Below are 15111 nucleotides of genomic sequence, written 5' to 3'. Positions count from 1 at the left end.
TAAGCAAAATTTAATAATGTCTTTTTTTTTTTTTTGTAGAGACAGAATCTCACTGTACCGCCCTTGGGTAGAGTGCCATGACATCACACAGCTCACAGCAACCTCTAACTCTTGGGCTTATGCGATTCTCTTGCCTTAGCCTCCCAAGCAGCTGGGACTACAGGCACCCACCACAACGCCCGGCTATTTTTTTGTTGCAGTTTGGCTGGGGCTGGGTTTGAACCCACCACCCTCGACATATGAGGCCGGCACCCAATAATGTCTTTTAAAACAGAAGGATCAAGCTGTCACCACTTGATCAGACTTATCATCTCTAGAAGTGGTATAATCAGACATTTAACAGCTACTAATTTGATGTAATAAGAAAGACACAGCCTCCTTCTGAATTTAAGTTGAACTGAAATTAATCAAGCCCTATGACTAATTTCTAGTTTATGGGAACAGGCCAAAAAGTTAGAAGACTTCATGAGGAAGCAGACAGAAAAATCAAGTGTGTGGGTCAAGTGACATGGTTTCTTCATATGTCAGATGAGTCAGATAGTTGGATGGAAACTTCTCTAGGTTAAAAGATATTTATGAGGCATAAAACATGAAGATTTTGTTTGGATCCTGATTTAACAAAACCAAATTTAAAAGATATCCTACTAATAGGGAAATTTAAGTGTTGATTAGATATTAGAAAATACCAAGGAATTATTGTTGACGTTTTTAGGTGTAATAATAGCATAGTGCTTATGTGAGCAAATATCCACAGGTTTTGGAGACACATATTGAGGTGTTATGTCTGAATCTGGGTGATTGTGCATGGGGCTCATTATATTAATATCTCTATTTTTGTGTGTGTTGGAGCATATTCATAATAAAAAATCCTTCCATCCCCATGTTATTCTGATACCATGTCACCTTTGAGAATAGCTACATGATACAATTTCTCACCTGCCCAAAGCAGGTGTATTGCTTGAGATCAGGAGTTCAAGACCAACCCAAGCAGGAGTGAGACCCCATCTCTACTGAAAATAGAAAAACTAGCTGGGTACCATGGTGGGTACCTTTATTCCCAGCTATTTGGGAAGCTAAGGTACAAGGATCACTTGAGCTCAGGAGTTTGGGCTGCTATGAGCTATGTCATCAGGCCTTAGATATCATTGGGTTCAGGGAATGAAACCCCCTGGGAAACACAGGTAAAACTGTCTTTGTTTTTTATTTTATTTATGAGATGTATTAAATTTATAGATTTACTTATGTTGAACCTACCTTGTAACCCTGGAATAAAACTAACTTGATTATGGTGGGCATAATTTTTTTGATGTATTGTTGAATTCTGTTTGCTAAGATCTTATTGAATATTTTTGCATCGATATTCATTAGTGATATTGGTCTATAATTTTCTTTCTTTCTTGAATCCTTTCCTGGTTTGGGGATCAAGATGATATTTGTTTCATAGAATGTGTTAAAAAGTATTCCTTCTTTTTCTGTTTTTGAAAAGGTTGTATAACATAGGCACTAATTTCTTTCTAAAGGTTTGGTAGAATTTTGATGTGACCTGGTCCTGGACCTTTCTTTTTTGGGAGATTTTGTATAGTTGATGCTATGTCAGTAATTGATATAGTATATTCAAAGTTTCTATTTATTTCTGATTGAGTCTAGGAATGTGGTGTGCTTCCAGGTATTGGTCCATTTCCTTCAGATTTTTATATTTCTGAGAGTAGAGTTTTTTATAGTAATTATTGAGGATTTTTTTTTTTTAATTACTGAAGTGTCTGTTGTTATTTCTCCTTTATTGTTTCTGATTGACGATATTAGAGATTTTATTTTTCTATTTCTGGTTAGGTTAGCCAGACTTTGAACTATACTATAAATCTATAGTGATCAAAACAGTATGGTACTGGCACAAAAACAGAGAGGTAGATTTATGGAACAGAATAGAGAACCAAGAGATAAACCCAGCTACTTATCGTCATTTGATCTTCAATAAGCCAATCAAAAACATTCAGTGGGGAAAAGACTCCCTACTTAACAAATGGTGCTGGGTGAACTGGCTGGCAACCTGTAGAAGACTGAAACTGGGCCCCCGCTTTCACCTTTAACAAAAATTGATTCTCACTGGATAAAAGATTTAAACTTAAGACATGAAACTATAAAAATACTAGAAGAGAGTGCAGGTAAAATGCTTGATATTGGCCTGGGAGAATATTTTATAAAATATTTTATATTTTATTGCCCCCGCCCCAGGCAATTGAAGAAACACCAAAAATATATTACTGGGATCTGATCACACTAAAAAGCTTCTGCACAGTTAAGAGCACAGTAAGTAAAAAGAACAGACAACCATCAGAATGGGAGAAGATTTTTGCAGATTATGCTTCCGACAAAGGTCTGATAACTAGAATCCACAGAGAACTCAAACTAACCAATAAGAAAAGAACAAATAACCCCCTTTCTAAGTGGGCAAGAGACTTGAACAGAAACTTCTCTGAAGAAGACAGGTGCACGGCCTACAAACACCTGAGAAAATGCTCATCATCTTTAATCATCAGAGAAATGCAAATCAAAACCACTTTGAGATATCATCTAACTCCAGTAAGATTAGCCCACATCACAAAATCCCAAAACTACAGATGTTGGCATGGTTGCAGAGAGAAGGGAACAGTTCTACACTGCTGGTGGGAATGCAAGCTAATATGACCTTTTTGGAAAGAAATTTGTAGAACACTCAAGGAACTAAAAGTGGACCTACTGTTTGATCCTGCAATTCCTCTATTAGGTATATACACCCTATTCCACTGCATATCTCTGCCTTCTACTTTTGATAACCCTGTGGTTTGGACCTACCTAAAACAAATCTAGACTAATTTCCTTAAGACAACTTAATTAGCAACCTTAATTCCACCTACAGAGTCTCTACTATCAAGTAATTTAACATAGTCACAGGATCCAGGACACAAGCAGTCATTCTCTAGCCAACCTCATCAGGGACATGACCAAAGGAAGAAAGAAAAGTAGATGCTGAGGCAAATGTTAGGGCCAATCTGAAGAGAAAACCAAAAGGTGGGTGGTTGCATGGTCGGTCCATGGAAGTCACATGTCTGCCTCCCTGCCCAGGCTGGGAGGCAAAATCTTATCCTCTCTGTCATATTCATAACTATGCTTCCTGGGCCTTTAGTGGGAGCCCAGCAAGAAATCTCACAGGAAGGCAACTGTAATGACCGTCTGCTTCTGGCTTCAACCACACCACAACTGTGAATATGTATTTACATGTTCAACACTTTTTTTTGAGATACAGGTTTTTGGGTTTTTTTTTTGGATGCCAGAATATTAGGACGTACACACGTTTTGTTCACATACTTTGTTTTTTCGTACAGATTGAATCAAAGTTATAAGTGTGCCCTTCACCCAGATGGTGTGCACTGTCCCCAGTAGGTGTGAATTTTCTCATCCCCTCCCCACTGCTCCCCGCAACTTGATTTTCACTGAGATTTACTTCCTTATGTACACTTAGGTGTTACTCAGCTACTTCTATTTTGGTATTGAGTACATGTGTTTGTTTTTTCATTCTTGTGATGTTTCACTTAGAAGAATGGTTTTTAGTTCCCTCCAGGTTGTACAAAAAGATACTATATTGCCAGTTTTGAATGGTGTAGTAGTAGTGTACCAGTTTTTTGTGAGTAGTACTCCATCATATGCATCTACCACATTTTATTTATCCATTCGTGTCTTGGTGGCCACTGGGTCATTTCTACATCTTTGCAAATGTGACTTGTGCTACATGAGCATTTCGAGTGCAGGTGCCCTTTCTATAAAATGATCTTTTTTCCTTTGGGAATAATAAGATTTAATAATAAGATTGCTGGATCAAATGGTGGCTCTACTTTAAGTTCTTTGATGTATCTCCATACAGTTTTCCAAAGAGGTTGCACTAGTTTGCAATCCTACTCACAGTGTGTAAGAGTTCCTTTTTTTCTACATCCATGCTAGCTTCTGTTGTTTGGGGAACTTTTTCATATGAGCCATTCTCGTTGGAGTTAAGTGATATCTTATTGTGGTTTTGATTTGCATTTCCTTAATGATTTGAGATTTTGAGCATTTTTTTCATGAATTTGTTGGCCTTTAGTAGTATATCTTCATTTGAAAAGCTTTTGTTAATATCTTTGGCCTACTTTTTAGTGGGGCCGTTTGGTTATTCCTTGCTTCTTTGAGTTCTTTGTAGATTCTGGTTACCAGTCTTTTATGAGATGTATAACATGTGAGTGAATATTTTCTTCCATTCTGTGAGTTGTCTATTTTCTCACTCCTTTTTTTTGGGGGGGGGGGACAGAGCCTCAAGCTGTCACCCTGGGTAGGGTGTCATGGCTTCACAGCTCACAGCAACCCTCAAACTCTTAAGCTTCAGTGATTATCTTGCCTCAACCTCCCAAGTAGCTGGGACTACAGGCACCCACCACAAGGCCCAGCTATTTTTTTTTTTTTTTTGAGACAGAGCCTCAAGCTGTCGCCCTGGGTAGAGTGCTATAGCATCACAGCTCACAGCAACCCCCGACTCCTGGGCTCAAGCAATTCTCCTGCCTTTGCCTCCCAAGTAGCTGGGACTACAGGTGCCTGCCACAATGCCCAGCTACTTTTTGGTTGCAGCCGTCATTGTTTGGCGGGCCGAGGCTAGATTCGAACCCGCTTGAGCCATAGGTGCTGAGCCGCTGTTTTTTTTTTGTTGTTGTTGTCATTGTTGTTTAGCTGGCCCGGGCTGGGTTCGAACCTGCCAACCTTGGTGTATGTGGCCAGTGCTGTAACCACTGTGCTATGGGCGCCGAGCCTCTATTTGCTCTTTTGATTGTGTCCTTGGCTGTGCAGAAGCGTTTTAATCTGATCATGTCCCATTTATTTATTTTTGTGGTTGCTATTATTGATTTGGGGATCTTCTTTATGAATTCTTTGTCTAGGCAATATCTGTAAGAGTGTTTCCAACATTTTCTTCCAAGATTCTAATAGTTCCCTGCCTTAGGTTTAAGTCTTTTATCCATTGTGAGTTAATTTTTGTGACTGGTGATAGGTGCAGATCCTGTTTCAGTCTTTTCATGTGCCTATCCAATTTTCCCAGCACCACTTATTGAATACGGTTCTCCCCCCACTCCACCCCAGTGTATGTTGTTACCTGTTTTGTCATCAAAAATCACGTGGAATTTTTCATCTCTGGGTTCTCTGCTCTGATCCATAGGTCTATGTCTTTGGTTTTGTGCCAATGTTTCATTGTTTTTGTTACTATAGCTTTGTAATATAGCTTGAAGTCTGGTATAGTGATGCCTCCCATTTTGTTCTTATTTTGTAAGACTGCATTGGCTATTTGGGGTCTTTTCTGGTTCCATACAAGTGTAAAACTATTTTTTTCTAGTTCTGCAAAAATGGCATTGATATTTTAATGGGAATTGCTTTGAATCTATAAATCACTTTGGATAGTATAGACATTTTTAACAACGTTGATTCTGCTGATCCATGAGCACGAGATATAGTTTTCCATCTATTTCCATTCTCTGCAATTTCTTTCTTCAGTGTTTCCTAATTCTCCCTATAGGGGTCTTCACCTCCTTTGTTAAGTATGTTCCTAGGTATTTTATTCCCTTTTTTGCTACTGCAAAAAGTATCACATCTTTGATTTGATTCTCTGCTTGACTGTTGTTGATGTATATGAAAGCTACTAATTTGTGTACATTGATTTTTTAACCTGAGACTGCTGAATTTATTTATCAATTCCAGGAGTCTCTTGGTAGAATCTTTGGGGTTTCCTAGATATGATCATATCATCAGCAAAGAGTAATAGTTTGATCTCTTCCTTCCCCATTTGGACCCCTTTGATTTTCTTCTCTTCCCTGATTGCTCTGGTGAGAACTTCCATCGCTATGCTGAGTAAAAGTGATGAAAGCGGACAACCTTGTCCAACACTTATGAGAGCTCCAGTATAAGAGTGGTCTGATCTATTGTCAGAGTGAGTGGGGTGGCACCAAGAGATGCTTTTATAGATGTTTTCCTTCTGGACTTATAGGAAGTGTAATTTCATATACTAAGCTTCCAGGAACAGGAATTTGGAGGAGTTGTTGTCTTACCTACTGAAGGCTCCTTCAAGAAACAAGGCTAATATCATTACCTAGTTTCTTGGGTTTGTGTCTCTTGCCCTCGAATACAAAAAGAAGGAAATCCAGAGATCGTGAAAGTAAATGATACTGAAAGAGTGCCTGACTTTCACCCGCACAATTGATAAACAAATTAATCAATTAATTAAACAAATAAACCAAAGTACAAGACATAAGGAAGCAAAAAGAGATCATATTTTTGGATTGTATATTAAATATAGTGAGGTTACATTTAATGAGATTTTTTATTGTATAAGCGATGTATAAAATTTACCACTTTAGCCTGTTTAAAGTGTGTAGTTGGTAGTAAATAAATGCAGTTCATTGTGTAACTATTCCTAGAACATTTTCATCTTGCAAAACTGAAACTCTGTATCATAAAACAATTCCCCCCTTTCACTCCCGGTCTTTTAGTAATGTCCATTTTATTTTCTGTTTCTGTGAATTTAAGTACCTCATACAAGTGGACTCAGGAAATATTTGTCTTCCCATGACTGGTTTACCTCACTTAGCATAATGTCCTCAAGGTTCACCTATGTTGTAGCATATGACAGAACTTTTTTGCTTATAAGGTTGAATAATATTTTATACTGTATATACCATATTTTGTTTATTCCTTCACCCATTAGTGGACTTTGAGTTACTTCCAGCCCATGAGTATTGTGAATAGTAATACTGTGAACATGGATATGCAAAATGTCTTTTTGAGAGCCTGTTTTTAATGATTTTGTATATATACAAAGAATTGGAATTGCTGGACCATGTGGTAATTCTATTTAATTTTTTGATTAATGGCCATATTGTTTTCCATACTAATTGCACCATTTTGAATCCCGATGGTTCCAATTTCTCCACATCCTTGCCAACACTTGTTATTTTGTTGTTGTTGTTGTTTTAAATTAATAGCCATCCTGGGTGGCGCCTGTGGCTCAGTCGGTAAGGCGCCGGCCCCATATACTGAGGGTGGCGAGTTCAAACCCGGCCCCGGCCAAACTGCAACCAAAAAATAGCTGGACGTTCTGGCGGGCGCCTGTAGTCCCAGCTACTCAGGAGGCTGAGGCAAGAGAATCGCTTAAGTCCAGGAGTTGGAGGTTGCTGTGAGCTGTGTGATGCCACGGCACTCTACCCAGGGCCATAAAGTGAGACTCTGTCTCTACAAAAAAATAAAAAAATAAAAATAATAGCCATCTTACTGGATTGTAAAGCAGTATCTTGTTGTGGTTAATATGTGTTTCACTGATGAGTAATGATGTTGAACATCTTTTCATATGCTTACCGGTGTTGTACCCATTGGGGCCTGTAAAAAAGACTCGGACTTAGGTATAAATCAGATGGTGATTTATTACACCTGCACAGGGGACCACTGCTCCAAAAAGCAGGTGGCCCCGAAGTGAGGAGCAGGCTGATTTTTATACCATTTTTGTGCTGTGTGGCAAGCAAGCAAGCAAGCACAGAAGCAGAAAGTGGTGGTTAGCTTGGGGCCAGGTTACAGCGTGGCGGTTAGCACAGGGACAGCTTGGGAAACTCAGCTTGGTAGCTTGGGAAACTCAGCTTGGGTAAGTTTCCATTGTTTGGTCATGGCTAGGGGGTTTTCGGGAACTTCCTTGTTCTTGGAATTAACCCAAGGGGAGGACATGCGGGGTACTAAGGCTGAGACAGACTCAGGTCTTGTTGGGGGCTGGTGGTCTATTACACTGGCCATTTGTATATCATTCTTTGATAAATGTCTATTCAAGTCCTTTGCTAATTTTAAAATTGGGTTGAGATTTTGTTGTCGAGTTATAGGAATTCTTTATATATTCTGGATTTTAAACCTTTATCAGATATACAATTTGCAAATATTTTCTCCTATTCTGTAGATTGCCTTTTCACTCTATTGATTGTGTCCTTTGATGTACAAAAACTTTGAAATTTTATGTAGTCTCATTTGTCTATTTTTGCTTTTGTTGCCTGTGCATTTGGTGTCATACCCAAGAAATCATTGCCAAATACAATGTCACAAAGACTTTCCTCTATGTTTTCATCTATGTGTTTTATATTTTTGAATCTTACATTTAGGTCTTTAATCTATTTTGAGTTAATTTTTTATATGGTATAAGATAAGGGTCTACCTTTATTATTTTGCAATTGGATATCCAGTTTTCCCAGCATCATTTGTTGAAGACAGTTTCCTTTTCCTATTGCATAGTCTTGGCACTGTGGTTGAAAATCACTTGAGCATATACTCAAGGGTTTATTTCTGGCCTCTCTACTCCATTCATTTGGTCTATATGTTTATCTTTATGCCATATCACACTGCTTTAATGATTGTAGATTTGGAATATTTTTTGAAATCAGGAAGCATGAGGCCTCCAACTTTGTTTCACATTTTTCAAGGTTATTTTGGCTTTTCAGGATCCCTTTAGAGTCCAGGGGTCCTCAAACTGTGGCCCACGGGCCACATGAGGCAGTGTGATTATATTTGTTCCTGCTTTGCTTTTTACTTCAAAATAAGATATGTGCAGTGTGCATAGGAATTTGTTCAATTTTTTTTTTTTAAACTGTAGTCTGGCCCTCCAACGGTCTGAGGGACAGTGAACTGGCCCCCTGTTTAAAAGTTTGAGGACCTCTGCAAGTTTAGACTCAATATGAATTTTAGAATAGCCTTTGCCTATTTCTGCAAAAATTGCCATTGGAATTTTGTTACAGATTGCATTAAGTATGTAGATTGTTTTGAGTAATATGGACATTTTAAGAATGTTAAGTCTTCCAATCCCCTAAACACTGAATGTCTTTTTATTTGTTCATATCTTATTTAATTTCATTGTATAATATTTTGGCATTTTATTGTATAAGTCTTTTGCCTACTTGGTTAATGCCTGAGTATTTTATTCTTTTTTGGTGATATTAAAAATGGAATTAATTTCTTAATTTCCTTTTCATGTATTGTTTATTGTTACTATATAGAAACACAGCTGATTTTTAAGTTTTGATTTTGAGCATCTATTTTGAATTTGTTTATTATTATAATAGTTGTTTTTGTAAAGTCTTTAAGTATTTTTTTACATAGAATATCATATCATCTGTGAACAGAGATAGTTTTACTTCTTTCTTTCCAATTTTGATAATTTTGATTTATTTTCCTGCCTAATTGCTGTGGCCAAGATTTCTAATACTATATTGCAAAGGAATAATGAGAGAGAGAATCCAGGTCTTATTCTTGATTCTAAAGGAAAAGCTTTCAGTCTTTCACCACAGAATATGATGTAAACTCTGGGCTTTTCATATATGGCCTTTATTATACTGAGGTAGTTTTCTTTTATTCCTAGTTTGTTGAAATTTTTTTATCATGAAAGAGTACCGAATCTTGTCAAATGCTTTTTCTGCAAAATTGAGATGATGATTTTTCCCCCTTTATTCTATTAGTGTTGTACATTACATTATTGATTTTTATACATTGAACTATCATATGGTTTCAGAAATAAATCCTATTTGATAATGAAGTTTAATCCTGTTAATTGGTGTTGAATTTGTTTGCTAGTGATTTGTTGAAGATTTTGGCCTCAAATGCATCAGGGATATTGGTCTGGAGTTTTCTTATAGTGTTTTTGTCTGGTTTGGAATCAGCATAATATGAGCTTGGAAATATCCTTGCTTCTTCAACCTTTGGAAGAGTTTGGGTAGGATTAATGTTAATTCTTTTTTATATTATTGGTAGAATTTTCCAGTGAAGGCATCTGGTCCTAGGATTCCCTTTTTTGGGAGGTTTTAGATAACTTATTCAATCTCCTTACTAGTTACTGATCTGTCCAGATATTTCTTCAGGATTTAGTCATTGTAGGTTGTGTGTTTTTAGGAATTTATCAATTTCTTCTAAGTAATCAACTTTGTTGGTGTATAATATTCATAGGATTCTCATATAATCATTTTTGTGGCATCAGTTATAATGTCCTCTCATGTTTGATTTTAGTTATTTGGGTCTTCTCTATTTTTTTCTTAGTTAATCTAACCATGAACTTGTCAATTTTCTTCCTCTTAAAAAAAATCAACTTAGTTTTGCTGACATGTTCCATTATTTTTCTATTTTTTATTTTATTTACCTGTGTTCTAATCTTTATTCCCTTCCTTCTGCTAGCTTTGGTTTCACTTTGTTTTTCTTTTTTTTTTTTTTGTAGAGACAGAGTCTCACTTTATGGCCCTCTGTAGAGTGCCGTGGCCTCACACAGCTCACAGCAACCTCCAACTCCTGGGCTTAAGCGATTCTATTGCCTCAGCCTCCCGAGTAGCTGGGACTACAGGCGCCTGCCACAACGCCCAGCTATTTTTGGTTGCAGTTTGGCCGGGGCTGGGTTTGAACCCACCACCCTCAGTATATGGGGCTGGCGCCTTACCAACTGAGCCACAGGCGCCGCCCCACTTTGTTTTTCTTTTTCTAATTCCTTGAGGTATAAAATTAAGTTGTTGATTTGAGATCTTTCTTCTTTTCTAATGTATGTGTTCTCACCTCTAAGTCTCCTTCCAGCACTTTTGATGCATCTCATACTTTTCTGTGTATTGTGCTTTCCTTTTTCTTTATCTCAAGGTGTAATTTCCCTTGTGATTTCTTCTTTGATCCATTGATTGTTTAAGAGTGTGTTGTTTAATTTCCACATATTCGTGGATTTTCCAGTTTTCTTTCTGCTATGGGGGATAAAATTCATAAGTAAGGCGAGCTAATTAAAAACAAACAACAAAAGTAAGGCTAGCTTAAAAATACTTTAAATGCTCAAAGAGACTATAATCTCTAAAACATGTAAATGGTGTTAGAGGGTGATGATCTAAGCTATCATTGTAAAATAGACCAAAAATTTGTGATATTTATTAGAAATATTAAATTTGGGGGCACTGTGGCAGGCACCTGTAGTCCCAGATACTCAGGAGGCTGAGACAAGAAGATTGCTGGAGCCTAACCGTTTGCTGTGAGCTATGATTATGCCACAGCACTCAACCCCAGGGTGACTAAGTGAGATGCTGTCTCAAAAACAAAGAAAAGAAATTTAATTTTAAATTTGCATTGAGGAAGAAAAAAGAAATCATTATTACAAACATTCCAAGAGGGAGGAAGACAGGAGCAAAGGTCTTGTGTTTTAAATAATAAATGAAGTCAGATTATATACACACATGCAGTTATTATACAAAATGAGTGAAGTCATAGAGAATAAATTAACTATAGCAATGATAATGAATATACTATAACTTTTAGGTAAATGAAATTAACTTCCGATAACATAAACATTCTACCAAATTTAAATTTCATATGACAAAGTCTCCATCCATAGCCTCAATATTAAAGATTATTTGCTACAGAAGAGAAGAATCAAACTCTAGTTAGGGCTCAAGGAAAATTATTGCGAACAAACTTCATTAGAAAATAGCTTTGTGACATTAGAGCAGTGAACAAATATAAGTATGGGTGTTATCTACTATAGGTTAATGTATACACTCTCACTATCTTCAAGTTTAAATATTTCACATTTGTACTTGTACTCACACCTAATAACATGTTTTTGGTAGCACAAGATCTTGTCTTCTCAAAGCACCAATGTTAACATTTTCCAGATACTTTCTATGTTCCTTATTGGACTGCTGCAAAAATTTGTTGCCTCTGGCCTCAGTTATATTTTGTACAAAATTAAATTAGAAAACATAGAGTTCATAATTTTATGTTTTTACTATAGTTTGAAAATAGTATATCATGTATGAATTGCTACAAATTTGGTAAGTATAAATTTTAGGCAAATGTGTCATTAGGCAAATAGTTCACTAGATGAGAGCTCATTAGCAAATTAACATTTAGATGAAAACATTTCAGGAGAAATGACCTGTTTGAATAGGTTCTTGTAAAATCTAGCAAAATACCATATGCCCACTCTGATAAAATTTTTTTTTCCTCTGGGCAAGTTAAATAAGGTGCTCACTGAATCCTATGTAATGACTATATATATATATATTTATATATATATACATTCTTCTTCCTCCCAGAAGACGTCAGTGAAGGTTGATTAATAGGGAGTGGAGTACAAAGAAGGAAAAAGAATTCATCCCAGAGAGTATGATCATGGGCCAAAGCTTGCATGGATTTAATGCCCAGGCTCACATAAGCTGGATACTCCTGGATGATAAAAGCAGAACAGACTCAAAAAGACTTCAGATTTCTTATAATTAGCCTCAGAGATTAAAAAGCAATTTTGTTTAAATAAGAGACAATATTGAAAATGTCTGCAGGAAACAGAAACTTTAAAAAATGATCTATCACTGAAAGAATTAATATTGTTAAAATATTCACACTAGATGGAGTGATCTACAGATTCAATGCAATTTGTAGATTTTTAACAACAACAAAGAAAAATTCCTAGAGTGGTATAGAACCTGCTCCCTCCCCCCCAGTTTGAATTAAATTGAGCTTTTCTCTTGTATGGGCATGTATTACTGGCTCCTTATTAGTATTGAGTACATTGGGTACTTCCTTTTCCATTCTTGTGATACTTTAAAGAGAATGTTCTCCACTTAATTAATAGAACATTTCATACCCCATTGATATGTGCGGCATCATTAATCTTGACATTTAAACCAAATTTGGGAGGTCCAACTTGTTTCTATAGCAGATTGGTCTAGAACTGTAGGTGCTATGTGTGTCTCTCTGAGTTTACATTTAATCTCTCAACAACTGCAGATGACCAGAGTCTTAGGGAAACCTCCACCCCTATATTCTGTTCTGATGTTCACACTTGAGTTTTATTTTAATTTTAAATAAACTTTAAAAGATCACTTGGAGGAAATAGGCTTCTGTGTATGTATATGTGTGTGTGTAATGTTGCTTATGTGGTCTACATTTTTTCATCACATCACACAAAGCTGGGGAATGCCTCAAATAAATAAAAACATATTTTAAGAATTTTGAGTGAGGGAATTGATTTAATATTTGAGGAAAAGTATAATTTTGTAAGTACATATTAAAGTTTTAAATGTACAGGCCTCTGACAACACAATACTATCTGTAGGAATTAAACATAAAGAGAGTTGGGAACATTGTCAAACATGTAAGTATAAAATTTTTTACTGTCACATTAAGAAAAACTTACCGTATAGTTTTATGTAAAAGTATACATTCAATCAATGGAATTGTAGGCAATCATTCAAAGGTTATGAATATCTGCTTTCATGAATATAGAAAGGTACCCATGATATATTTTTTAGTTAAAACGGCTACAGATCGGCAATCTAGCTGGAACCATGCATGTGTGTATGTGGGCTTGTGGGTTGTGTGTGTTTGTGTGTGTGTGCACAGGAAGAACTCTAGAAAGAATTTTGCCAAAACATTAATAAAGATCATTTCTGAATGGCAAGATTTTGGAGGGTTTCTGCTTTCTTCTGTGTGCCGTGTTTGATTTTTCTATGATGAACTTGCATAAATGTAAGCTTTCTATTCTAGTATCTACAGACTTTCTAAAGAAGCCAGAATCTGAGAGCTGTGGGTCACCCCAAGAGCCTCTCTTCCCAATTCCTTCAGTTGCCATGACTGTTCTCAAGGAGGATATGCAGTAGGTTAGGGATTGGGTCCTTTTCACCTGCAGCCCTCCCATGGCTATGGAAAGTCCCTACTTGTTCTTCACCTGCAGCTGAATCCTTTGCACCTCCTAATATTACTCCAATTTGATTCTACAGATTACAGAAGGCGGCTGAGTTTCAAGTTCCTGACAATCACAGAGTCACACTACGCAGATAGCACTTTACACATCAGAGTCTGTGGAAGCTCTATCACATTTGTAAGATCAGAGAACATTTCCTGTCTGTGTTTACCACATAGCTGTGTGGTCATTGCTATGTGTGGCTAGGCTGGCTGGGCCAACTCTCTCCGTGACTTCCTTCCTTTCTTCTAACCTTCCTCATTGTATCTGGATTTAGATCTGTGAAAGAATGGAAGTTAGCATGTTGCCATTTTAATGCAGCAAGCTTAGACCTCAAGTCCCTTGCTTGGGTATAAGATGATTCCAAGGTGACCACTTTAAACATATTTCAGTGAACCTGGGGACATTGCAAAGAACATTGCAGAGGACATAATAACATATTAACCATTTGGCCATAGACAAGCTATTGAATAGAAAGCTATAGTTTCTTTCCTCCTAAAATAAGCATAATGTCACCTACCTCAAAGGGCTTTGCAAAGGTCAAATGAGATAATGCAGGTAACATGTTTATCCCAATGTTTGGCTCAAAGAAAACACATGTGCTGGCGGCATCAAGTGATTATTTAATCCAGTTCCTGGCTTATCGGTTAGTTATTACAAAAGTTTTAAGGTCGACTGTGTTATGGTCCATTATTTCACTTCCAAGAAACACAGTCAACAGCATCCTTTCTGAATCACCCAGGAAAATTTCAACTTGTTCAGCTGATCGGTGTTGCTGGGAAGGCTTCATTTTTTCTATTTGCATGGATTTTACATTTTTTTATTTTTGTGTATTTCAAAATTTTCATAATGACTCACATAGGAGCCAATCAGAAAACAGAAAACAACTAGAAATAAATGGCCAATACTGATTTTTGTGATAGTAGAATTTTACCTAGACCAATAGTGGATGATAGCCACTGGGCCATTTGAATAGGCCATAAGCCTGAAGATGCCTCAAAAGTTATCAAGGGTGGAGAATAGGGTGAGACCGGGTGAGGAGCAGGTGCTGATTAAACATTCATTCTTTTATTCTCTCTTTAATTTTTGTTAGCATTCATTCCTGACATTTTTTTTACCCAATTCCATTGGCAGGGTGAACGCCCCTCTTGATTGACACAAACTATTTTGGATATGCACATTTTTATAGCATATTTGTAGGATTAATTTCTATTTACGGAATTTGGGGGCTAAATATTATATCCACAAAATTTATATTTGGCTATATTGCTATGCAAAGATTCACTCAGAGGTTTTGAAGCGTGCCTGTCTTTGAATACTTTCCCTGTTGCTACATAGTTTTATAG

The sequence above is a fragment of the Nycticebus coucang genome, chromosome 10, assembly GCF_027406575.1.
Source record: "Nycticebus coucang isolate mNycCou1 chromosome 10, mNycCou1.pri, whole genome shotgun sequence".
NCBI lineage: Eukaryota > Metazoa > Chordata > Mammalia > Primates > Lorisidae > Nycticebus > Nycticebus coucang.
The sequence above is the reverse complement of the archived record's forward strand: the minus strand, read 5'-3'. Positions refer to the sequence as shown.